Raw genomic sequence first — 27,171 nt, 5'->3', positions numbered from 1 at the left:
ACTGGAACTATTCAAGATGATTTGATGCGATCCAACAGGTGTTCATCCATCCTTGGTTCTTATAGTTTCCATATATTGATTTGGTTCGAGCCCATGTGTCCTGCAAACATGACTTTAAACAAGCCATTACGAGCTTTTCTGATTCTGCCCAAATTTAATTTTTATGTCAAACTTTGCCAAAATTCAAATCATAAAAAGTAATTGACAAATGTACCTAATATGATGAATTTGAAGCAAATATGTATGAAGTATAAGGAATATTAATGGAAATGAAGGAAATATTACAGGTTTATGTGATGGGAATAAGTATCAAAAGTGGTATGCAACATCCCCCTAAGAGGAAGACATTTCATGTCCTCATGCACAAAAACGGTCTCTGATCTGATGTCAATGATTTCCTACTACCTTTGCTTTATCCCAAGAATCTCCATGTCTTTTGCATTTCTTTTCAATTTCTTAATCTTCTTTCTCTTCTTTTAAGTTTGTTTGTTTGTTTTTTTTTATACTTTTGTTGAAACTTCTGGAATTTGCTCATCAGTAAGAAAATCATATATCACCTCCACTTCCTTCTTATCCCTCTGACATGGAAATAGTTTTGAATCTCTTCACAATAAGGTGTATACATAACAGATTCAAGCGTAGTGTGTCACATAATCTTTCCAGTTGCAATACATCAATCACATTATCTGTCGTGAGCAATCCATGCTCCAAATTTTGCATCCATACTAGTTTCAAGGATGGTACTGAAAACACATGCACCAATACTAATAGACGTAGAACATACTTCTTCATAACTTCTTGTAATTGTATCATGTGGTGATAGAGAGATTCTTTACACTGGAATTCTAACAGCAATAGAAGACGAAAATGAATTCACAGTGTTTTTGGCTACCATGACTTTATTCACCAACACATTCCATTTCACCTCACCCTTATTTCTTTGTTGTTGCACTTTTTATTTTAAATGACTACTTAGTGGAACCTTGGAGATGTCTGGCTCAGAACACATTCTCAAATGTAGTTCAAGAAGTTTCCACATGCTTATGCAATGAACAGACCCTACAGGGACTTTAGCTTTATAGGAAGTAAAATGTCGGACCAAGGATTCAAGCCCTTTGCAGGCCGGGAAATTGCAAGGCCTTTGATTTTCATCTAAATACTTATGATGAGGCCCTATTGTTCGACATCCATCTCTGCATATGTGAACAAGTGCTTCCATGGCATCATATAGTTGTAGATATATCTTCTTCTCCTCTATCTTCTGAAGCCTCTCCTGCTTTCTAGAATTAGCCTCAACAACAAATTCTAAAAGCTCTTTCTCCAACTTAGGATTTCTTCAAAGAAGCTCTATGCATTGAAGATTGGGCCTGATTGTCTCCAACAAAAATGAATTCTAAAAAGAAAAACATTTTTCGAAATGAAAGACCCTATATTCGCATTAAAAATGCTACTTCAAACTCTAAGAATTAAAATCTTACCTCTAATAGATAATTCATTAATCACCAAATCGATACTGAATCCCCTCAAATTTGATTTTTCAGAAATTTTGGAATTTTTATTTGATTTTGCGAAACGAAAGTGATTTTCTTGTTTGAAAATTACATTTGTCAGCACGAAAATCCCGTTTTTTTTTTTAAAGGCAACTGTAATATTAAAGTATGGGCATAATTTACGATCTGGAAGGCATAAAAATTAAAAGTATGGGCATAATTTATGATCTGGAAGGCATAAAAATTAATGTGGGCAAACAATTCGGGTTTCACACCACCACAGTGTGATTCTCAAAGTGTAGACATGGGCATTAGAAGAATACCGGTAAACAACTTTTGCTTCATCAATCACCTTATTCCACAAGTTTCCAATCATTTTGCTGATCCCCCTATCCTTGCCCGAATGCAATGCTTTCAACCACTCATATTTGGCTTAGGATGATCAGGATCCCTCTTTTTCATTTCATCCTTCCTCCTATGACATTGACGATGAGGAACCCCTGAAACTATATCGCTATTATTTAAATTGGCGGTGCAACTAGGTGCTTGCTATAACTATTCTTAAGAAAACCATGCTGGTATCTCATACAAAATCCTTCTTAATTTCTCTGAACCAACCATCAACATGATAAGATAAGAATTCTTGAATTTACCATCAATAAATCCAGTCACAGGATGACCCATGGATGACATAGGATCAACTTTCTTTCTTTTCATCAATCTGATGTGCTTCCTATAATTTGGACCCTTAAGAAAATAAGCCTACTATCATGCTTATTAGAGCAATGTGATTTTTTAATTTTTTTTTAGCCTTCAAAGAAATATCTTTTTCATACTTAAATTTGATATTGTCACCATTTCCTGATGTGCTTGCTACAAACTCCCCTTGATATTTTCACCATTGCATGTCCCCCTGACTCGCCTATGAGAACAGGGGAGACCCCATTGCTAATAAAAATTGTTTTTCATCGACCTGCATGCTAATTGTATACCATAGATAATCAGTGGAATCCTTTATTGTGTTTATTTGATCAAGAGAAATATTAGAGGAGAAAACATCATTTCCCCAACCTCCAATTTTCTCCTGGAATGTCTCCTATTGAATTCCCTTATTTAGATCGATAGGTTGCATTTCAACATTAGAAGTTTGAGCTCTAACCTTTGTTGTGTTAAATGGCACTTTCTCACAATCTGGAACAATGCTGATGGACCAAGTTGGTAGATGATATGACCAATTTTTGAATTTGACATTTACATCATGCTCTTCATCTAAATTAGAAAGAAATGTTGCACAAACTCCTGAGAACGTGTGAATATTTTCCTCTTGTAGGGGGCCAAAGGCCTAATCTTCTTTTGTTTCCAATGAAGTTGGCATTGAGAATCATCAATCGAGGTAAACAAAATTTATTCAAATGCTTCCCTCAATGGTCAAATACCCTTCTCAATTTTCCTCCTTATTGTGCCATGACATAGACCTTCATTATGCTTACTCTTGAACTATCTTTGAAGAGGAGAAACCACTATTTCTTAAGCAATATTTTTGCTTCATTTGAGAGAATAAAAACAGAGCATTTTCTATTGTGATCAAACTGACAAATTTTCCCTTATTTCTCCTTGTGTTGGAAGAGTTGAATATTCACTTTTGATGCTTAGGGACAGGGAAATTAAACGAATGCACTTATATATAATGTGATCGAATAAAAAGGTAATGGAAATCATAGTTAAGGTGAGGAAAGGAATAGGTACTTTATCACTACTTTAAATGAATAATTTTTGCAAAAGTATAACATTAAAAACAAAATTTCCTTACAGACTTTCAATTGCTCCCTTAGTAATTCTTTGTCATGTTTTGTGGCTGATTCGATTGGATTAGTTGCTTCATGTATTCAAAGTATTCACTTAAAATGGTCTTTTGTTGATGTTATAAATCTCACAAATTTCTTGAATTGCTTTTAGGTTCCCCTACTAGAGTAGATTACAGGTCCCTCTGAAATTGATGATAAAGTAAGATTTCAAGAACTTTTGAAACTTTAATATCTTCAAAAGGTTGCAAATTCAGGTCTATTTGCTATTCTTTATGACGTCTTATTGTTCCTTCAGGTCTCTTCTACATTTTTTATGAAATCTCTTCAGGTCCCTTGTGCAACTATTCATGAACTTGTGATTGAAGTTGAAGTAGCTTGTAGTTGAAGTAACGTGAAATTGAATATTTGACAAGAATATAAGGTTTGAGATGGAAAGGATAACAAAGCACTGGTGTTTTTGTTTCCCTCTCCCCCTTGCTTATTCTGAGACTTTGTTGGGAAAATTATTAAGGGAGGGGTGAGGGGGGAGGGGCGGTGAATCAATATTTACAAATCAATAACTCTTTACCTTTCATTTTTATATTTCTATACGTGACTTTACTGAATGGAACCTGCGTGTGTACATGATTGTTCTTAAGACTATAAGCATATATCCAATGAACTTAAAATTAAGTTAATCCATCATCTATTTGTGTTCAGCAAGTGCATTAGTAATTTATTAACCATTAGATAAACATTAACCATGTGCTGTTAGGTCCCTATAATACTAGTGATTACCCATTACTATTGTAGTTGTATCCCTTATTAATATTTTTGTGCTCCTATTGTCCCCATATTGTTATTAAAGTGCCCCATCGAATCCCTCTATTGTTATTTTTGTGCCTTTATATTATTATTGTTAGATCGGCTGGGTTATATTGTGACTCCTTAGACTCCTATATATAGAAAGGAGGTTTTGTCATTTGAATCATCAAATAATAATTCATTTGTGTAATGTAAAGGAGGTTGCCCCCTCGAAGAGGCTGAATTCTAAGGCATTGATCTATCTTTTCTATCTTTTTGTCAGCTGGTTTCATAACGTTTGGTATCAGAGCTTTGAATTCTAGGGTTTCGCTGCTCCAAATAGGTCATCATGGCATTTTCACTATAAATTTTTTCTATGATGTTTCAGAAGAAAAAAAGAAAACCATTTGATAAGAAATCGCACTAAACCTGGGGTCCGAATTTCAGAGCTTTTCGCACTATATTTGTGGAGATATGATCTGAGGAAGTTGGTCTTTTTGCAGACTCCTGAATTACATTCCAAACAGGTGACCTGGGGAAAATCATAATAACTTTCTCTCTGAGCATCGGATTGAAATTTCATAAGAAGGTACAGAAAGAGGACAAAATGTAGTTTCTTGTATATATTTTTCAGAGCCAAAGGTCGAAACAGGGACATGTGGCACATCGTAAAAGTTCCCTCTACTGAACTAGTCTATAATCAGGTCACTGTGGGAGATTTGGCATAACTCTTCCTTGGAGAATCCAATTTGGATCAGACTGGTGGCATTGGAAAGAGGACATAGAGGGCTACTATAGATCGTAATTTCAAAATTAGATGATATGAAATTACAGAGATACATCAGAGGAAATATTGAGCTCCTACAAAGTGAGAAAAGGTGTGTAGATTTTTTTAAATTTTTGCTTAAGCTTGGTTTGAAAAATTATTTTGAAGAAACTCAAAGGGCATAGTAGAGCATTATTATCGATAACTGATGCCCCAAGGAAAGAAAATTCAAACGCCTAGTAAGTAACCTGAAAGCTCTAGCATGACTCATGAAGAAGAGGGAGAAATGCTACATGATATATCAAAATTACAAGACCAAGTGCAACAAATGTCACTCTCACAAAAGCTAATAGAAGCTAAGATAAATGGCGTGGAATCTAAGATAAAGGGCGTGGAAGCTAAGATGAATGGCGTGGAAGCTAAGATGGATGATTTGAAGATAGATTTGAAGACAGATTTGAAGATATATTTGACAAATTTTCTACAAGAAATACTTACTAATGGTGAAAGGGTAGTAAAGGAAACTCATGATGTGAACAAAAGAAATGTTAATCATGATTTCATAGACTCTAATGTTGGATCGAATGCCCGCCATATTCCAAAAATCAATATGAGGAATTTTGATGGAAATGATCCCGCAGCATGGATATTACAGATGGAGCAATTTTTCGATCTCAATAATGTGCAAAACACACAAAAGGTACGTATTGCAACTTTATATTTGGAACCAAATTAGTTTTTATGGTATCAATGGCTTTCCTCTCATAAACAAATTATCACTTGGGCAATCTTTACAGAAGAATTGATAGCACATTATGAGGATACAAAAAGCAACACTTTTTTTAGCCAATTGATAAGTCTCAAACCAAAGGGTTCAATAATGGAGCACATTGAGGAGTTCCAAAAATTGAACATAAGGGTAAAAAATATTAGGATGTGTTCATAGGGACTTTAAAGGATAATATCCAACATTATTTTCACCTTTGGGAACCTAATTCATTAGAGAAGGCATTCAGGTTAGCAAGAAAAATGGAAAGAAAAATTATGGCAACCAGGAAGCATACCACTCACAACTATAAGGATGGAAGTGTTGTTGCCCCTAGTATTCCACAACCTATAAGCTTGACACCACAAAAATTGGAAGAAAAAAGAGCAAAAGGGATTTGTTATAATTGTGATAACAAATACACTAAAGGTCATAAGTGTGCTGAGAAGAATTTATTCTACATAGATTGTGAATAGGAAGAAGAAAAGGAGCAAGAAAGGTCAAAAGAAGAGGATATACTCCAGCAACAAAGCCTAGATAAAAAAAGAAATGAATCCAACCATATAATAGCACATGATACTACCATCACTTAAGCTCAATATCAATAATTAAACTATAATTCATCATTGTAATACAATCATCAATCTCTGACACAACTGAATCAACCAATGATTGAAACCCAATCAATTGAAACTTAATCAAAACTCAACCAATCAAATGGAACCGTCAGATCATTGTAACCGGAATATCAAACATCATAGTGCACATCACATAAACCATATTCTGTTACTTCAAATCCTGATCAACCATTTGTCAAAATACGTTACTTTGTCACAGCAAACCTGCATGTGTACGCGTCTTTTAAGAAGCATACCAGCATACAAATCTTAAACTTTTGAAGACTGAAAGCTGGACCACTGTCATTCTAAATAAAACACTGAATCATACATAGGTCTACTGCAGCACTCTAAACTAATCATAGAACTATCTCTAATCTTCGATCAAAATCAGCAAGTAATCTTAACATTCTTCAATCAATCAATCCACAATAAAAAACATCATTGTTTAAACCCAGATCATCAAGAAGACTTCATTGACAGATTGCAGAAACAAAACAACACATCAATTTGATCAGTCATTTATGAACAAAAACACTTCATTTATTTATGTGACTTTGAAGAGATGAACCTACATGTATACACGACTTCACCGAGACCAACTTGTGTACAGATCTGCAAATTTTTACTTAAAATTGCGCAGCTCTTCAGAACTTCAGAAAGACCCAAATCATAATATTCATAGATAAAAACATACGTCAATACTTAGACCTAGTTAATCCATGAGAATATCATACAATGGAAATTCATTTCAGGTTTCATGATCCTGTTCCATCATTGTATTCATCGATGCATAATTATTTCAGATCTATGTGTCAACTATGGCCCTTACAATGTGTTGAAAATAGCAACAATAAATGATAAAAATAGAATCCAAAAATTCCAGTTTAATTTGTCTTTGAATTAAACTGAGAATTAAAATCGAATTTTATTCTCATAGCAACTTTTAATAGTTAACTAGAGTGAGTTGACTTAGTTAACTTAGGAATTTCGAGTTGGAAGTCTTTCTGAAGTCATGTATATGTTCTCCCTATATTATAGGTGTCGAGGATGAGTTAAGTATAAGTGGTAATTAGCTAACTCATTTTACTAATTTAAGTCCAATTAAATTAGTTCCAAATTGTTTGAGGAACTAATGGCGAGTTAACAATCAATTGATGCATTAGTGCACTCAACTAGTGCTACTCCAGTTAACTGGATATTCCCTCATCAGACTCATGCATGCCAAGTCTAAGAAAGACCCAGTTGAGACCAGAGTGTAGGTACTATTTGTTGTATACTTTTTTGAGTTGTACATATGGTACATGCAATCAGGAACTAAACCTAGAAGGGATTTATGGATGAGGAATTTCCCTTTAAATACAGGCTAATTCTATCAATAATTGTGAAAAGAATTAGAAGCTTGGTGGCTTCGAAATTTGGCTAATTATTGGCCAAAGGAAGTCATCAAGTGGAGGATAGGAAATACTTGTGTAGGTTAAGCTCAAGGTGGAGCAGAGTGTATTGTATTCATCCGAATTCTTTGACCAAGGGCGGATTGGAATAGAGACTTGGGCTTGTGAAGAGGCTAAGATTTGGCCTTGAGCTTGCTTATGAGCTATAGATGAAATTTGCTGAGTGCTGGGATTGTTCTAGAGAGAATAAGCATTGTAATGTTATCTTGATTTTCATAATTAATACAAAATAGATAGTGGGGTTTTAAGCTGTGGCTTTCCCTGGATATTTATTGTGTTATGTGCCTTTGATTCTCTTCCTCTATTGATTATTATTTGGTCGATGTTTATGGGCTTCTCCTATAAAGAGTAGAAGTAGATTCTTGTCTCTTGCTTTAGAAAATTGCATTAGCGTGTGAATCTACAGGATGTTCTACATGGTAGAGCTGAGAACAATATACTAGAGGATATTTCGAAGTTTTGAGTTTTGGGCTGCGCATTTGCAAAGCAGATTTGAAACTTTTTCTACAAAATTTTCAGACAATAAAAATAAAAATAAAAATAAAAAATAAAAAATAAAATAAAACAACATATATATATATATATATATATATATTGATTCATTGCGAAAAAATACCCAAATTCAAAAACAAAATCGGCCAAATCAGAGTTCGGATGAGGGAGATATCACTGATTTGAAATCAAGTCTTTTTCCATAAAATTTTGTGACGATGGGATAGATGAAACAAAGTGGTGTGCTAGCAAAGAACCTGTATGCTCTTGAGGTTCAAGATGAATGCAAATCCTTGAGGAGCAAGGAAAAGGTTAGAGATAGGGTGGTTGAGAGGGGGAGTAAATTACCTCTTAACATGCAGCCCCAGAAGAAGCCTATGAAGTAGCTTCAAGAAGTTGTAGAGCAGCCACAACTAGAAAAGCTAAGAAGAGACCGAGTGGAGAGATCCACTCAAGAAGAAAATAAGTAGTCTCAGACAATTGTGGAGCAGCCACAATTGGAGAAGCCAAGTGGAGGAATCCAGTCATGCAGAGACCTTTAGTAGGGGGGAATTTCGAGCCAAGTGGGCAAAGGGACCACATGCAACCATAACTCCAAGTGTGAGGTGGGGTGATTTGAAGTGATAGTCCCCAGAGGGATGAAATTGGGCAGGGTCCATTGAGTGGTTTTATCTCATGGATTGTACCTTGCTACGGGAGCCTAAAGTACATGGTAGCGGGAGGAATCAGTGGGATTGATGCAGTTAGAGATCAGAGTGACAGAGGCTAGAGCATTTATATACAAAAGAGTGTAGAGAGGGTTGGAAACAATGTAGAAAGGTAGAGTCAACAAAAGCACAACGTTTTCATACTATAGAGGAAATAGTAGTCAGAGACTTTGATGACAAAGACATCATTTTAATTCATGTTGGATGTTATTTTATTTCTAGAGTTGTTGTAGCAACAACACTAGAGAAAAGTGTTGTATGCAGAACATTTCAAAGGTTCAGGATTGAGATCAAGTTGAATTCCTTCCTTGTTGAGAGGGAGTGTTGAAAATAGCAACAAGAAATGAAAAAAATATAATCCATAAATTCCATTTTAATTTGTCCTTGAATTAAATTGAGAATTAAAATCAAATTTTATTCTCATAGAAACTTGTAATTGTTAACTAGAGTGAGTTGACTTAGTTAACCTAGGAATTTTGAGTTAGAAGTCTTTTTGAAGTCATGTATATGTTATCCCTATATTATAGGTGTCCACGATGAGTTAAGTATGAGTGGTAATTAGTTAACTCAGTTTACTGAGTTAAGTCTAGTTAAATTAGTTCCAAACTGTTTGAGGAACTAATAGTGAGTTAACAGTTAGTTGATGCAGTACTGCAGTCGACTAGTGCTACTCCAGTTAACTGAATATTCCCTCATCATAAACTCATGCATGTTGATTCTGAGAAAGACCTAGTTGGGACTAAAGTGCAAGGATAGTGTACTATTTGTTGTATAATTTTCTGAGTTGTACAGATGGTGCATGCAATCTGGAACTGAACCTAGAAGGGATTGCACAGTTATGGATGAGGAATTTCTCTTTAAAGACGAGCTAGTTCTCTCAGGAATTGTGCAAAGAATTAGAAGCTTGGTGGCTTGGAAATTTGGCTAAGTATTTGCCAAAGGAAGTCATCAAGCGGAGGATAGGAAATACTTGCATCAAGCAGGGGATAGGAAATACTTGTGCAGGTTAAGCTCAAGTTTGCGCAGAGCATATTGGATTCATCCGAATTATTTGGCCAACGACACATTGGGGAGCTTTTCAAGAGGATAATCTTTAGCCTTGAGTTTTCTTATGAGTTGGATATTGAATTTGTTGAGTGTTGGGATTGTTCTAGAGAGAACAAACATAGTAATTTCATCTTGATTTTCTGAATTAATACAAAACAGATAGTGGGGTTTTGAGTTGTGGCTTTCTCGGGATCTTTATTGTGTTATGTGCCTTTGATTCTCTTCCTCTATTGATTATTGTTTGGTCAATTTTTATGGGCTTCCATTGTAAATAGTTGAAGTATATTCTTGTCTCTTGCTTTAGCAAATTGCATTAGCTTGTGAATCTACAAGATTTTCTACATAATGAAAATATACTTCAGATTGAAGTGTTCATCAAAAACCCTTTCACATGCACACTCAACACTTTGATTTTCACCTCCTTATATAGTTTATTCTTTTTCAATACCACGGGTCAAAACTATAATCCAACCAATGAATTTCTTAGACGGGATCAAAATAACCATTGTTGGGCTCAAAATACCATGGTAAGTACCCTTGGTATTTAGAATACCATGGTGTGAAAACTATACGTGCATTTTCTTCTTTAAACTTGCGTGTATACGCAACTTGGCCTTGACGAACCCATGTATGGATCTTCAAATATTCACTTGTATCAAGCTTTTGATTTTGATTTATAAACCTTTGTCCCATCATTTTGTTATTATGTTCCCTCATTTTGTCACCTCTAAACTGACCTGTGGATTCATCTAGCTACCATATACTTGTTCTGTTACAAGTGAGTTTCCATCAAGGACAACACATGCATCATAATTCCAACAAAACTTGGTCACACATTTGGCTTACACTCAACAGATTGTGCTTCAAACAATCAATATATAAAATGTTCCGAGCCTTAGGTTTTTCATTTATGCTAATAATGCATTGTCCATTTTCCTTAGCCAATGCATTATTTCCAAACATGACACTTCCTCCTCCATCTTCCTTTAAAGAGAGAAATTTACTCTTTCCCCCCATCATGTGCTTTGAGAAACCACTATTGATATATTGTTGTCCTTCTTGGTTGTGTTCATATAAAGAAAATCCACATTCCTCTAACTTTTCTAATTTCTCTTTCCACCTCTGTGCATTTTCTTGGTGTTGAGATTGTTTATGAAATTTTTTTCGGGGAAAATTAAAGAATATTATTCTACATTCACTTTTTCGTGAATTATAACATTCAATTTCATCCAATAGGGGAGAAAATTCATTATTCTTCCCAACATAGAAATTCCTAAATCTAGAAATTGAAAAATGAATGGATCTAACATTTTCATTTCCGATAAACTTATGGGTTCTACAATAATGATATTTATGTTTGAAATTGTGACATGAGTAACAATATCCATAAAAAATATTTAGATGCCTAAGAGCATATGGCCTTCGTAGAGGAGTGGTTCTGTTGAACCTTTGCTAGGTGCCTTTCTTGTTAAACCTTTGGTTTTTTCTTTAGTGCCATTTGTGGACCTAATGGGATCATTCCTTTTTTGATTCGTCATTTTTCCAATGCCTTTATTAGTTTTTTTGACCCTTCCTTTATGTGCCTTTTCATATCTAAGGGATCCTTCCATTCCTAGGGACGACGAACTTGACTCACCTTTCGTAAAATCACATGGGGATCTATGTAACCTAAATATTATTTGATTGTTGGAGATATTTGGATGTTGGGGATATTTTTTAGTGTCTCAAATCCTTTCACAAATCTAAAATTTAGGTGTGATTTAGCCTTGGTTTTCTCTAAATATTTTCTTAGAGAAATAATATTTGCTTCTAAGTTTTGAGAGTTATTCTCGCTCAACTTCTTCCTCAATGTCTAAATTGTATTTGTAATTTTATTTGGATTTTATGACCATGGGAATGCATTCATCATACTCTTGATCATATGTTTTTTTATTTAGTGTATAAGATCTTCTTTCTATAAGACATCCCTTCTTATATTTATGAGAACGTTTTCTACTCTTTTGATCTCTTTCCTCTTCTTGATTTTTTACTTTACACTAAGGACATTTAGAAGAAAAGTGACCAATTCTATTGCAACCAAAACATTTAAGAGGAACCTTACTGTTACAGGGAAAAGTGTCTATATAGAACTGCTCTATCCCACTAAGATGTGACAACTGCCTTAGAAACAAACAGAGAAAAACTACTTTTGTCTTTCCTTTATGAATTATAGATAGAGAGGAACAGAAGGACCAACCTCTATCTTGCGCTAGTCCTTCAATTCGATCCCCCTCTTCTTTGGTAGTCCTCAGCTACCTGCTCCCTTGCATGCCCAGCTTCACAAAGTACCTGTAAGATCACAGAAGCATAGCACTATACAAAGACATGGATCTATATTCATAAACAATCTAGGATCAGATGTAAATTGACCATACAAATGTAACAAGCATCAATGATACGAAAGCATGGAGGAAAACTCAAATAGTTTTTATTGATAAACAAGAAAAGATCCAGGAGGAGTTACAACTAGTTGTTCCGACCCAGCATTAACCTCCCAGAAAAGAAGCCCCTCTTCACCTCAAACAAAGCATAGATCACCCAACAATATGATGTTTGTCTCAAAAAACCAACAACAATTCCTTACAATATGCAAAATTCCAGCCTCTGGATCTATGGGATGAGGGATCCATATATAGATATCTGTAAGGGGGATGAGTCAGCTTGTGATTTGATTAGTGTCTTCTCTCTGATAGTTCTTGCTTCCACTTGGAGACTGAAGGCCTCTTACTCATCCTTGGTCGAATTCAGTGAGGCAAGTGTCACAGGAGAAGATTCTGGAAGCTTCCATTGTCTCTCCACCTCGCGGAATGACACTGCCATTTGTCATTTCTCGCCCATCGCACCCCACCGAAGGGACTTTTGAAATGCAACGCACCCTCACAGTGTATTTAGGTGAAATGCAACGCACCTAGCCAGTGGAGCAGCTGAAATGATCCTGTTTTGACCAATTCTGAGCATTTTCTCATGGAAAACTTCTGGGAGAAGCTGTAATCTGTTGACCTTGTTCCTTTAGGGGTTAGAACAACACTTTTAGGGACTTAGGAGCCCTTGGTTTATGGACATTCCATGATTGTGGTTGCAGGGCACAAAAATGTCTATAACAGTTGCCCCCTAAAGTATGAGGCCGTTAACCTTTTGGTGTCGGGTGAAATGCTTTATTATGAGGATCCGAAGTTCTTTCAATGCTGGTAGGAGACTTGTAATAAGATACAATACAATACATTATCTTCATACTATTTTCATGATCTAGTTGAGGCGGGCATTCCCATGCTCAACTTTATTAATTCATTTTCATGTACATAGGACAGACAACCGTCTGAGTGTAGACTGATGATTCTGATAGAGCCATCATCCTTTTGAGTGGATGATTATCTGTGCAGCAATGATGTACATTTAATGCTTTTATTTCCCTGAATATATATTGCAGCCTGGATGGATGAAACTAGATCCGGGGTCTTCAATCTCGTCCGATCTTCACTCGGAGTACAAGTCGATCCATGTGAGAAATGTTCCGAAGTCGAACATGGAAAGACATCGCTTGATTACCAGTCAATGATGTAAACTGTTAACAAGTGCGAGAGGAATCACCGATAATGATAATGACCCTCAAGGTACTGCAGTACAATTCACGTGGTGTGAATAAAGGACTTAGCGTCGAACACCACGCAAAATCTTTCGGTCAAAGGCCATTGAGGTAAACCTGTCGCCGGAAGTGAGAAACTTGCCATTGAGGCATGCAAGCTTCAAAGTATCGAATGGGGTGTTCCTAGATCAACTTCTTAGATAATGAGCTGATGTCGACAAGAAGTGATCCGTCACAAGAGGGCCTTAATGAATCCCACATCAATGACACGGAACGGAGCAAATGATTTTAATGGAGGTGAAAACGATCTGGTGATATAAGGTTCAGGGTGGCGGTCATGAAAGAATGGAGTATAATGTATGGTAGTGGGTGAGACACAGGTGAATTCTCTGAATGACTTCTCTTGAACATATCGGTGACACTGATGTGATGGATTGGTAGCATTAAAAAATAAACCCACCACGAGCAGTGTTACCGCAGGGTTCAAGCTCGTTAAAAAATAAACCCACATCGAGCAGTTTTAGCGCGGACTTCATGCTCGTTAAAAAATAAACATAAGCAATGAGCACATGTTCCCCTAGAGTTTAAGCTCATTAAAAAATGAACCAATTTCCGGTAAATAACCATCGTGAATGTAATACTTCAGCCGTTAAAGCCTTGGTTGTGTTTGCACCGTCACCTCCACTTTTTCATTGGCCGATCATTCACCTCCATTTGATTGTTTACCCATTTTGAGGAACAGCTGCGAAGAGTGATCTCACTAACATATCGGGGACACTGACGTGATGGATTGGTAGCATTAACCCCAAATGTGGATGGTATGGCGTGACTATGGTGATGTGACCGGTGAATGAAACAACCCAACCCGACTCAGACACGGAGTGGAAGTGTCATGTTCAAGAGCGACTTGCTACCAATAAAGTTTCTTTGAGTTTTCTTCCTAATTTTTCCCAGTCATTTCTGACCAGTACCTCTTTATTTTTGTCAAGCTTGAGGAGGATAACATATGCTTGTTCTATAATTTTCCCTTCGAGCAAACCCATCGCTATGTTTTAACGATCCTAGCGATAGTGAAACTCGTTCTCGTCTATAGACAAGTTTGTCGCTATTAATCTTTTTAACGAGTTTAACAACAAAGATAACTCAGTCCTTTTCAATTTTAGAGAGTCTGAAAAGGAACGTAAAGGTAACTCCAAAATTCCTTTTTCGTCATCTAATCCCTTAAGTCCGAAAAAGTATAAAACAATACAGAAGGGATGAATTTTCGATACTTTTAACGAGCCGAACAAAACAAGCGCTCGATCTTTTTGTGTAATAATCCCTCAGGTCCAAAAAGATTAAAATCTAGAGGAGGGATAGCACTTCCTGTCCCTTTAACGAGCTGGAAAGGCCAATGGCTCGGCAATATTTTCATATTTTACGAGTCAGTTGAAAAGAGCTTAAAGGAGACTCGTCTTTTGAGGAACGAGTGATAACATGGGTAGCAGCTGATTCCAGGTAAGGTTTGGAATTTTCCAATCACGGCAGTGTCACAAGGATGGCTAGTGAGATCACTCTTCGCAGCTGTTCCTCAAAATGGGTAAACAATCAAATGGAGGTGAATGATCGGCCAATGAAAAAGTGGAGGTGACGGTGCAAACACGACCAAGGCTTTAACGGCTGAAGTATTACATTCACGATGGTTATTTACCGGAAATTGGTTCATTTTTTAATGAGCTTAAACTCTGGGGGAACATGTGCTCATTGCTTATGTTTATTTTTTAACGAGCATGAAGTCCGCGCTAAAACTGCTCGATGTGGGTTTATTTTTTAACGAGCTTGAACCCTGCGGTAACACTGCTCGTGGTGGGTTTATTTTTTAACGAGATTGAACCCTGCAGTAACACTGCTCGTGATAAGTTTGCATGCCCCCAGCATAATAACGCAAATCGAGGTGCATGCCCCCCAAGCTTCATTACATTCAAAATAGTGGTTGGAATGAAGGTTTACTGTCGAGATCTTTGAAATACTCGACTTGGATTTTACGAGATCGTAGTCAAAGACTCGATTTGGAAAGGGAGTTGTTTCATTTTTTAATGAGGTTGACACTGGAAAAGAACTATCCTCAGAATCCACTGTATTTACAGTATTTGATAGAAAATCAAAAACTGAAGGATGATTAAGGTCACTGGAACTATCTTCCTTACAATTCGGAAGATGGGAGTGATGGTGGTAATATTCCCATGGTGCCTCTCCTATCATCATTGATTGAATGATTCCTTCGTCTGTAGAATGTACATGCGACCAAGGATTTGAAAAGATGCCATATTCCTTAGACCCATCTATCCAAACACTCGATGAGCGCTGATTTGGGTTTGCCCACCAGACCAAGAAAATTGATTGCTACAATATTTCTATTAGGGCGATGATCCATGCTGACAAAATGTTTAGGAATCTTCTGAATCCATTAGATATAGAAGATTTCATATTGTAGGTTTCCATTGTGGACACTTCCACCAGATTACTCAGAGGCGGTAGGGAAAAAGTACCCATTAAGGCAAGGTCTTTTAGGAGACCTACTCCGATATTTTGAAGCGAATGATTGCTTCCATGGATCATTGGAATGCTTCCCGTAACTTGTGAACTATTGGGGAGAAATGTTTGTTGGTCGACGATTGTAATTCCTCCTTGGAAGGGAAATGCAATCTTCCTGAAGTAGGTCGACACAATTGCGGCCATGGCATATATCCAGGGCCTTCCCAGTAGGATGTTGTAATCGAGGTTTCCGTCGATTACTTCAACATCTATTTCTACTGTTTTTCTCCCTAATTCAACTTGCAAGTTACTTAAAATCCCATATGGGGTGTATGATCGTCCATCAAATGCTTTTAACGTCGTTGACGATCTCGACAAGGGTGGTGAGCCTAAGTGTTTCCAGCAACTCATCGACATAATACATGTAGATGCCCCCTCATCAATAATTGTTCGATGAACAGTTTTGTTGAGGGATTTCACTTGAATAAGGAAAGCTAGTTGAGCTGGTAACTGAGGGTCATATCCTTTGTGATTAAAGGATACAATATTGGAATCCGTTGGGTCAATCCCACCTATTACTGATAATAGATCCTGCTTTTGGGAGAGGCAATTTTGTGGTACCTCAAGTGTCGACATAGCGGACGGTGATTGGGCCAAGTCCTCTACTATATTATAATTCTGTGCTACTTTGGCATGAGGATTAAATGTCGATTTGTGTATTACTCCCTTTGGCGGCTTTATCATTGGTTTAGGAATGATGGGTGGCACAACTTCGGTCAAAGTTGTTGTCGAACTACTAGGTTGTTGATTAGACTTGTTATTCGACAGCTGTGGATTCCCGTAATCTTTATTCCTTGTCAAAGCATCATTTTGTTGCTTTGAGATAGACAACATAAGTACTTGGGATCGGGAAGCATTTTGATTAGCAACCAGTTTGGTTCCCGGGTTTGGAAACGGATCAGTCAATACTGCTGAGGTTTTTGAACTCTTAAAGAGTTTCTTAACTTCAACTATATGTGGACAATCTCTCGTCCGATGATCCTCATTGCATATATGACACCCTGCCGGGGGTTTCCTTTGCCCAGAAGGGTTTGCAGAAGGTTTTTCAGGAGATGACTTATCCTGCTTCTTTTTTCTCCCTTTGTTTTTCTTCTTGCTCCCTGGTTGTTTGGTTTCTTTGCCTTTATCTGTCGATACAGAATTTACTTCCGAAGCAAGAAGTTCCTCATTTGCATTTTGACTAGAAATCTTACGGGCCTTTTTAGATGTAGCCTTTGTCGATCTCGTGTCTGTTGTGCCAATCACACCATCACCGGCATGAGAGTCATTGTTTGATTTAGGAGGAGGAGGGACTGAGAAATCCGGTCTAGGAGCGTCACGTATTTTATCGTAGAGTGGGCCAGACTGAGTGTAAATCAAGTCTAAATATTGTGCACGAGCGATAACTTGCTCTTCAGTGACGACTCCCCCTTTTGCCACATCTTCCGTAATGGAAGGCAATAATGAATTAATAAACCATTCAGCTAAAAGCTGATCAGGAACATACATTTTTACCATTCTACGACGACGTCGCCACTCATGTATATGATCAGATATGTGAGTGGTCGTTGTTTGCTTGAAATTGGTAAGGAGTTCTGTTCCCATTTCGTACCTTATCGGTAACTGAAAATGGGTTAAAAAGGTTGTGTCTAGGGTACTGAAATTGTCGAATGAAGCTCTAGGCAATTTGATATACCATTTTGCTGTCGGACCAGTTAATGTCCTCTGAAAAAGGCGAAGCCTAATCGAATCATTGTTTAGGGTGTTGATGAACATCACAGATGAAAGGTCATCACATGATTCGACGGGTCTTTACCAGGATTTCCATTAAATTTAGGAATATCTAACGGAAGTTTATGCAGAATCGCCGGCCACCAAGGGGCATAAGCAATTGGATCATTCGTCAGCCGGTTTAGATCTGGTAATTCTAGAGTTGCTACAAATGGCAACTGTTGATTCAGGTTAGGCGAAGCATACCCAGGATAAGATGGAATTGCCTGAGCAGTGGGTCTTTGCATACCAGCATAATGTATTTGATGCTGGCAACTTTGACAAGGTTGATGGGCATAACCATTATAATATGGTTGTTGATAACCGCTTTGGAAATGAGGTTGCCCATTACTTACAAAGACTTGTTGCTCAGGTCCTTGATATGATTGCTGGAATTGCGGTTGTTGAGATTGAACTATCCCTGGTTGTTGGACCATTTGTTGTTGTCCAATACTGGATGATTGACCAAGATGAGGAGTCATAGTAATTGTTTGAGCCTGAGTCACTCCAGATAAGGAGGCACTAACCTGAGGTTGTGATTGAGTCGTTGAGACAAGTGGCTGTTGTATTGCAACCTGAGAAACTTGGGGTTGACATACAATAGGTAGCGCCTGTACTTGCGATGCAGTCACCATAGCGGTTATAGTTGGAATATTCGACACAGGGTGGACTGGTTGCATTGAATATACAACCCTTGGTTGTTGAGGCAGTATTGGTACCCAACCGCTGGATGTAATTCCAGTTTGACCTGAACTTTGTTGTAAACTCTCATATGGTTGTTCTCTGGAAGGGAACAATGAAAAGGCATACTGCCCTCCATATGGTAGAAATACAGTTCTTAAAGGGTAGATTGGCCTTTGAAGACACATTGGATCAATTTGTTGAGTTTCAACACAAGAAATACCAGATGATAATCCGAATGAAGAAATAGGAACTAACCATGTCGTCACAATAGTCCCTGATTGGACTTCGTCTTGTTGTTGATAACTTGCCGGGACAGATGGTATACCGGCGAACATCGTTGGAGTAGCAGCAAGAGGTTCTGCTGCTGCTGTGTCGGACAACACAGTCCTAGATGTCGACGGTTGTTCAGACATATCTAGTCTATCCAAAAGATTTCTTAGCGATTTTACAAGAACTTGTGATGAAGGGAGACTAACTTCGAAGACCAACGAGGGAAAGGTGATGATTATTCCGTTTAAAATAAATTTTAGACGCTTTGACACAACTTGTTTTTTCAATTTTTAAGAGTCGAGAAAAAAAAAAGATGACTCTAGTCGCCTTCGATTTTTAATGAGCCTGAAGTGACAAGTGCTCAGATGGACCTTTTCCGTTAAGGAATCTGAAAAGGAACAAAAGGGACTGCTCTAGAAATCTAGGTAGAGGTAATACCAAACCAATCGCAAAACTACAGAATACTTTTTATGGTACGGCAGTCAATCTTCCCGAATGTTGTGTTCAGTGCATTGCGATCGATAGGGCGGCAGACACGGCTTTCTATGGATAAAGGATTAAGCCTATTGGGGTCTCCCAAAATATACTCGACGGTACATGGGAGCACAAGTCCATACTGGCACTTATCGTTTCAAAGTGGAGGAATCACCCAACCATCAGTGAGAACAACAGTTACCAGGCTTTACGACGCCGGAATACATCTCTAGCCTAGACTTCTAAATGTTGTGCGTTAAGTTCCAAAGCGTTGTTAGATTCATTGAATTTATTTTAAGTTGATCTTGTTTATGAAGTTTGCCTTTCGGGTTCAACACGAGATGTAGATGTAATTCCTAAAATGCAATCTAAGATGATAAACAAACTTTTTATCTCTTTTATGCAATGAAAATCCTAGCTACTAGGGAAAAGAAAGACAGAATCTTTTCACAAAGAGCAAAGAGCACACTCTAAATGCACTTTCCTAAATCAAGCCAAACAGACTGTCTATATGCAAATGCACGTGCATGTATTTGTTTTCGATTTTCTTAGTATATGGATGCTAAAAAGAAAGTTGATGCACAAATCTGAATTTCTTTTCAAGCGACAAATATAAACAAGTTTCTTTTCGAAATAAAAAAAAAGAGATGATTACAACATCTTACGATTTTGAAATGAATACTCGTTTTTTGGCACTAGAAAATCACAAATTCAGACCAAAAGCAATAGTAACAGGATAATCAACCATCAACAACAATCAAACTCTTTCCTACGATTGAAATTGACACTTGCGACAGATTCAAATCAAAGGACGACAGTACGATTACGCTACTTTTGCTAAGGAGAACTGTAAATGACTCAACAAACACACAAAAACATCTACAGTTCTTTTGTACAAAGGAGGCGGAATAACAGCAAGGAAAAGGAGTTTCAAACAGACATATACTGATCACAGGCAGCAAAATTCAGGAATAGAACTAGAAAGAATGAACCACAGAAGCCACAACTGCACAGAGCTAGTCTGATCAGCTCACCTGTAACACAGAGAATCTGAAATGCAGCACAGGTTGTCCACTCGGGAAGTGCGCTGAAATTCAGAATCTCTGAACAGTACCTGCGCTGGGCTAGAAACGAGACTCTGTTTGGGTTCTGGGTCACAGTTTGCAGTTCAGTTCTTGGTTTTTGGCCGAGTAAAAAGCAATCAGTAATTCAACAATTAGGGGTAGATCTAAGGAGGATCTAAGAGCTATCACAAGGGCAATCAGATAGTTTTTGAATCAGTTGTTTTAATCATAAACAGATCCAGTGAATGGATTGAAGCAGCAGTTGTCTACTTTGCATTTGTTATGGCAAATGCAGTTCGAATGCTACTTATAAGTTTATGAAACAAACAAACAAAGAATGATAAACAAACAAACTAATTAGCTCCCCAGTGGAGTCGCCATTTTGTTACAGGGAAAAGTGTCTATATAGAACTGCTCTATCCCACTAAGGTGTGACAGCTGCCTTAGAAACAAACAGATAAAAACTACTTTTGTCTTTCCTTTATGAATTATAGATAGAGAGGAACAGAAGGACCAACCTCTGTCTTGCGCTAATCCTTTGATTCGATCCCCCTCTTCTTTGATAGTCCTCAGCTACCTGCTCCCTTGCACGCCCAGCTTCACAAAGTACCTGTAAGATCACAGAAGCATAGCACTATACAAAGAAATGGATCTATATTCATAAACAATCTAGGATCAAATGTAAATTGACCATACAAATGTAACAAGCATCAATGATACGAAAGCATGGAGGAAAACTCAAATAGTTTTTATTGATAAACAAGAAAAGATCCAGGAGGAGTTACAACCAGTTGTTCCGACCCAGCATCAACCTCTCAGCAAAGAAGCCCCTCTTCACCTCAAACAAAGCATAGATCACCCAACAATCTGATGTTTGTCTCAAAAAACCAACAACAATTCCTTACAATATGCAAAATTCCAGCCTTTGGATCTCTGGGATGAGGGATCCATATATAGACATCTGTAAGGGGGATGAGTCAGCTTGTGATTTGATTAGTGTCTTCTCTCAGATAGTTCTTGCTTCCACTTGGAGACTGAAGGCCTCTTACTCATCCTTGGTCGAATTCAGTGAGGCAAGTGTCACAGGAGAAGATTCTGGAAGCTTCCATTGTCTCTCCACCTCGCGGAATGACACTGCCATTTGTCATTTCTCGCCCATCGCACCCCACAGAAGGGACTTTTGAAATGAAACGCACCCTCACAGTGTATTTAGGTGCAATGCAATGCACCTAGCCAGTGGAGCAGCTGAAATGATCATGTTTTGACCAATTTTGAGCATTTTCTCATGGAAAACTTCTGGGAGAAGCTGTAATCTGTTGACCTTGTTCCTTTAGGGGTTAGAACAACAATTTTAGGGACTTAGGAGCCCTTGGTTTATGGACATTCCATGCTTGCGGTTGCAGGGCACAAAAATGTCTATAACACTTACCTTTATATTTTCTACATCCCTTTTTTAGCTTCCTCACAATTGAGATACCTATAGAGATGACTCATGATTGGAGAAAACTTGATTTTCCCTAGTTTTCTTTGAGACTTTGAAGGAAACCTCCTTTGGTTTTGATTTCTCTCTTCCTATCCTCATTTCATATGTTGTACAAATATAATTTATTTCTTCCATTGTGTTGATGCCTCAAAATCCGCTGCACCAACATGGGGGAAAAGTACCTGGTCCAGACCTTAAAGCAAATCCTTTTTCGTTTTGGGTAGTGGTTTCGACTGGTTAAATTAGGTCCAGTTACCTTTTCCCAATCACTATCAGCTTTAAATATGTCTTTAATTGCTAATAGCTAGGGACATTAGATCAATTCTTCTAGTTGATCAAGCAAGAAGAATGACCCTTAAGTTGTTTTTGTGGAACAACCAAACCAATCTAAAGCTTTGCCTCGAAGAGAGGACTTCTAAGATAACACATGCATGATTTAACTAGTATGCAATTAATCTATCCTATCTTGATTGAAGGAAAGAAGAATCCTTCTCCCAATCAAGAGTTGATTTATTAAAATAAAACATTAAGGAATTGAAGTAAAAATGAAGGAATTAGATCAAGGAGATAGCTCTCGAGATATAATTCCTTATTGATCTAAATACTAACAATCAGACACTTAGTAAGTAGTTGCATAAGTGTTTTATTGAATTATATCCAATTCCTAAGGTATATGCATATAAAATCTATTTATTTCTCAGGTTTACTTGTTATTTGAATGCGATCTAAAATGGTTATCTTTAGTACATGGTAATAAAAATTAATCATATACTAAGAGAAATGAAAACATTAAAGATTAATTCTTCTAATTAAATAGTTAACTAAAAGAATTGTTACAATTTTTATCGCAATCAAAATAAATTAACAATTTGTTGATACATTTATTAAAAATTATAGTGCTGGCAGATTTTGAAATGATATGATCCTGAACTGTATTAAAAATACACATATAACAAACAAATTTAAATATGGAATGACTGCAAATTATACAAAACAGAACATTAAAACATTGATAAAAATACCCAATGTATCATGCTCCTTTTGTAAAATTCACAATCTCGATCCTTTTTCTTCATCCCAAAGCTCTCCAAAAGTACAAAAATGCAACTAGCTGAAGCTTCTTTAAGTAAAAGAAAAAGAATTCAGATCATATCATTCTATTAAAAAGACTAAGAGGTACAATAATGCAAGCCTCAAAGGCTTTCTTTTTCAAATTCTGGACCTGGTCTAGTCTATTAAGACAGACTTGGAGATACAAAAATGCAAGCCCCAAAGGATTTCTTTCTCAGATTCCAAACCTTTTATTTGATCCATTAAATGGGTTTAAATAGAAATACATTTTTTTTTAAATAATAGGTTTGTGCACAACACTAAGGAAATTAATGGAATCCCTCAAATCTTGAAAAAATAAAAAACAGTTTTCAAATATAATCTTTTGAAATGCCATTCTGGCTTATTGGCCTCATATTTCGATCAAAGGATCCTCGCATTTGCAGATTCTGTGGAGCTGATATGCTTCTTTCTCTGCAAATCTTTCTCCTATTCATTTTCTTCATTGTTGAATTCTTCATTTATACCTGGAAAATAATAAACCATGGATAAGAAAACATAAATCAAAACTGTGCTTTTCAGAAAAAAGATAAGATCGAATGAAAATATATGGGCCATTTATTTAAATTGCAATCGCATTGGAATCGGGGATAAAGTCCAGCATAATCGCAATACATTGGAGCGGGTATGAACCATATCGCAATCGGATCTCAAACAGGGAATATATTAAAATAATTGCATTAAAACAGGGAGCATTCCTTATCGAGATCAAATCATAATCACAATGGAAAAGATCGAATCACAATCGCAATTAATCAGGGAGCAGAACCTATCCTTATCACAATCACACTTTAAATGGAGGCAGAAATAATGTGAGGCCTGTGGATTTTGCGATTGCAATATCACAATCATGGAAGACTAGGGATAGGCTGATCGCAATCGCATCAACAGAGTGGCACAACACTAACAATCCTAAAAAAATTGTGATTTGCGATCTGTGGGATGACGTCATGGTGACATCACTATGACATGGCATCTGACGCAGAGAATGACATGGTAGATAAGGTCACAGGTGACATGGAATATGACATGGATCTAACATCACTGATGACATCATATTGAAATCACAATCGGCATGAGGCATCATATCGCAATCGCAATCGCAATCGGCATGAGGCAGGAGGCATGACCCTTTAGTCTTTGTGAGAGCCGCAGATGCGGGGGATGTCTTATCTAGAGTGTATAATCTCGTCGGGTCCAAAATTATTGCAAATTGCATTAGGAAGGGGTAGAGTGCTTGGCATTTGGAATTTGTGATAACCGTAGACTCGAGGGATTTATGGATTGGCATGTATAATCCCATCGGTTTCGAGGCTTATATCGCATATCACAGTCAGTAATGGAGGGGTATAGCATCAAGCCTTTGGAACTTTTTTGATTGCAAGGATGCGATATTTTGATTCAATGAATTGAAATCTATGATCGAGTCCGGTTTAAATATCACAATCGCAATCACAGAGAGGCGGAGAGGTGTAAACCTATCGCTTTTTATGACTGCCCAGACGAGGGGAGATTATTAAAAAGAGTGTATGACTCCGTCGGGTCCGGCCTTATCAAATCGCAATCGCATTTCACTAAGGTCGCGTTTTTTATCATGGTGTGTTGTTTATTATGTTGATTTGGGATGCGGGGGTATGGCGGAGTTATAAAGATCTTATCTTTTGGGAATTTCAAAAACTCCTATTATTTTGTTTTTTAATGTAAATAACCCATGTTGTAATACTTAAGACTTTTAAATCCTAAGTGTGATCTTGGTCTCGGAGGATATTTAAAATTTGGTTTTTGATAATCAAGGTTTAATACTTAGGCTTTAATTAAAAATCTTAAGTATTAAACTTTGGTTATGGGATTTTACTAACAATTTTTTAAGTCGATTTTCTATTTTTTTTATTTTTTTAAGAAATAAAATCAAAGGCTTTTTAAAACTAAAGGGTCCCTATTTTTAATTACAATAAATTTCATAGGAAATTTATAATATTTTAAAATGGGGGTTGTTGAACAGTACAACACATTGTTAGTGAATCACTAGTGGGTCTAGATCCTTCATCTCCTCAATGAAAAAAATATTGGAATTGAATCTCATGGGAAGAGATCTCAATGATTTCTGAACAACAAAGTCTTCATCAATCTTTTCATTAAGGCCTCTAATGTCATTAACTACTTCATCAGCTTTGAGAAATAATTCTACAATACTTTTATCCTCATTCATATTTAGACTTTCAAACCTCATTGTTTGAAGTTTAGCTTTCTTTACATTAGAATCTCCTTCATAGTTGTTCTGGAGCTTATCAGAAAATTTCCTTAGCATATTTACAATGCATTACCTTGACAATATTAGATTGATTAAGACCAAACATGATTTCATTTATCACCCTTTAATTGTTTGAGTAATTCCTTCTTTCATATTGATGTATTGGAGGAGTTTCTATAATTGTGCATCAAAAATCAACAAAATTCCATACATCAACACCAAGCGACATTATGTAAGCTTCCATCCCATAGTGCATAATTTGTCCCATCAAAGATAAGTGCTATGTTTGAGGAAAATCCATCCTAAATGACCAATGATTCCTTTTATATCTACCTTCCAACTGGTAGGTTGTTCCTGAAGGAACACACTCTGATACCAATTGTTGGGAATTAAGATAATACTTAGAGGGGAAGTGAATCAATATTATATGGTTTTTAATAATTATTTAACCATTCAAATGCATTCAATCACATAATGATGCACAATTCACATAAGATATTGAACATGAGAAACTTACATGGAAACCCATACAAGAGAAAACCACAAATTCTTTTTTATTATGTTGTAAATGCAAGCACTAGCTTCAAAATACATCAAATTATGCATACATAAACACAAAAGAGGCAAAAATTGCTTTTCTTTATAAGCCCCAACTTGCTAGAAGCACCAACTCCTATTGTTTGCATTTAGTACATGTTCTTTTTCCTTTAGCAGATGTACCAACATACATTCTTATGGAACTCCATCTCTTAGTGTTTTTGCGATGTGGTCTAGGAGGTATAACTACTCTTCCTTGTCTAGGAAGTGTAGTTGCTCTACTTTTTCTGGGAGGTGTAACTGCTCTATCTTCTGGTGTTGTTTCAAAACTTACCTCATGTTCATCACTTTCTAGCTTCTTCAATTTCCTCTTTTTCATCGCAGTTTGTACAGGAGTAGATTTTTCAAATACTCCTTTAGATTCCTCGATCATTTCTATTTCAGGAACCCCTTCTATAGCTGGCACTATTCTAGGTGCCCCTGTTTCAGAAGTCTCTACCTCATACACTTCTTCCTCAATAGGGCATCCATGATAACTATCCTCAGATTTTCCATTGGATATATCCATAGGTTCTTTAGTGCACTCTCTTTTTCCTTCAGAGAATGTACTAGTAGATGTTCTTATGGAACTCCATCTCTTATTACTCTTATGACAAGGTCTAGGAGTTATAACCTCTCTTCTTTGTCTAGGAAGTGTAGCTACTCTACTTTGTCTAGGAGGTGTAAATTCTCTAGCTTTTGTTGTTGTTTTAGCACTTACATCTTTTTCTTCACTTTCACTTTCATCTATTTTAGTGGCAGGTGCATGTGACTTTGTCAATAAACCAGTCCATGTGCTTCCCTATTGCTGTAGTGAATGAATTATGATTAATTTGATGAGCACATGGTTGAGTAAAAATATCTTTGGATGTTTTTCCATATGCACCACCTCTGCCATACCTTGAAAATATTGTAGCAAATAATAGGGAAAATTTATCAGTTGTCCTTTACGAAGATGTGCCAATAAATAAAAATGATAATTGAATACTATCCCAAAACATCCCTAACAAGTAATGAACTTCTGAATAAAGAAAGTGACATCATCCTAAGGGTGAGGAAGGTAGTTTCGATTAATACCTCTTCCCTTTCTCCTTACTTCCTCTTCTCACTGTAAAAATGTTACCCTAGTTGTTGGAACTGTTATTTTCCTAGGAAACTAGAGATCCCCTGTCTGAGGTAAACCTATCACCGTGGAAATTATGTCCCCTGTAACAAAAATTTTGAATCCTCTAAGCTATGAATTTTCTTCCTGCAGAGACTATGTTAGTTCCATAGAAATTTGTTCACTGAAACCCTACGATTTCCCAAAGTAGACTAACCACCTTGCATTCCTAAATATTTCTAGGGCTTCTAGATGGTGTAGCAGTGCATCAATCGAGTTTGGTTC

At 36.8% G+C, this 27,171-nt stretch overlaps 1 pseudogene; it reads right to left on the bottom strand.

The window, feature by feature from the left end:
* Positions 1-832: 832 nt before the first annotated feature.
* Positions 833-26,313, bottom strand: LOC149172326 (BTB/POZ and TAZ domain-containing protein 4-like; annotated as a pseudogene).
* Between the last annotated feature and the right edge of the window lie 858 nt (positions 26,314-27,171).

Source organism: Pinus tabuliformis, chromosome 4_2 (genome assembly GCF_031772625.1).
Source record: "Pinus tabuliformis cultivar Carrire ecotype Pingquan chromosome 4_2, CPIR1, whole genome shotgun sequence".
Lineage (NCBI taxonomy): Eukaryota > Viridiplantae > Streptophyta > Pinopsida > Pinales > Pinaceae > Pinus > Pinus tabuliformis.
The sequence above is the reverse complement of the archived record's forward strand: the minus strand, read 5'-3'. Positions and strand labels throughout refer to the sequence as shown.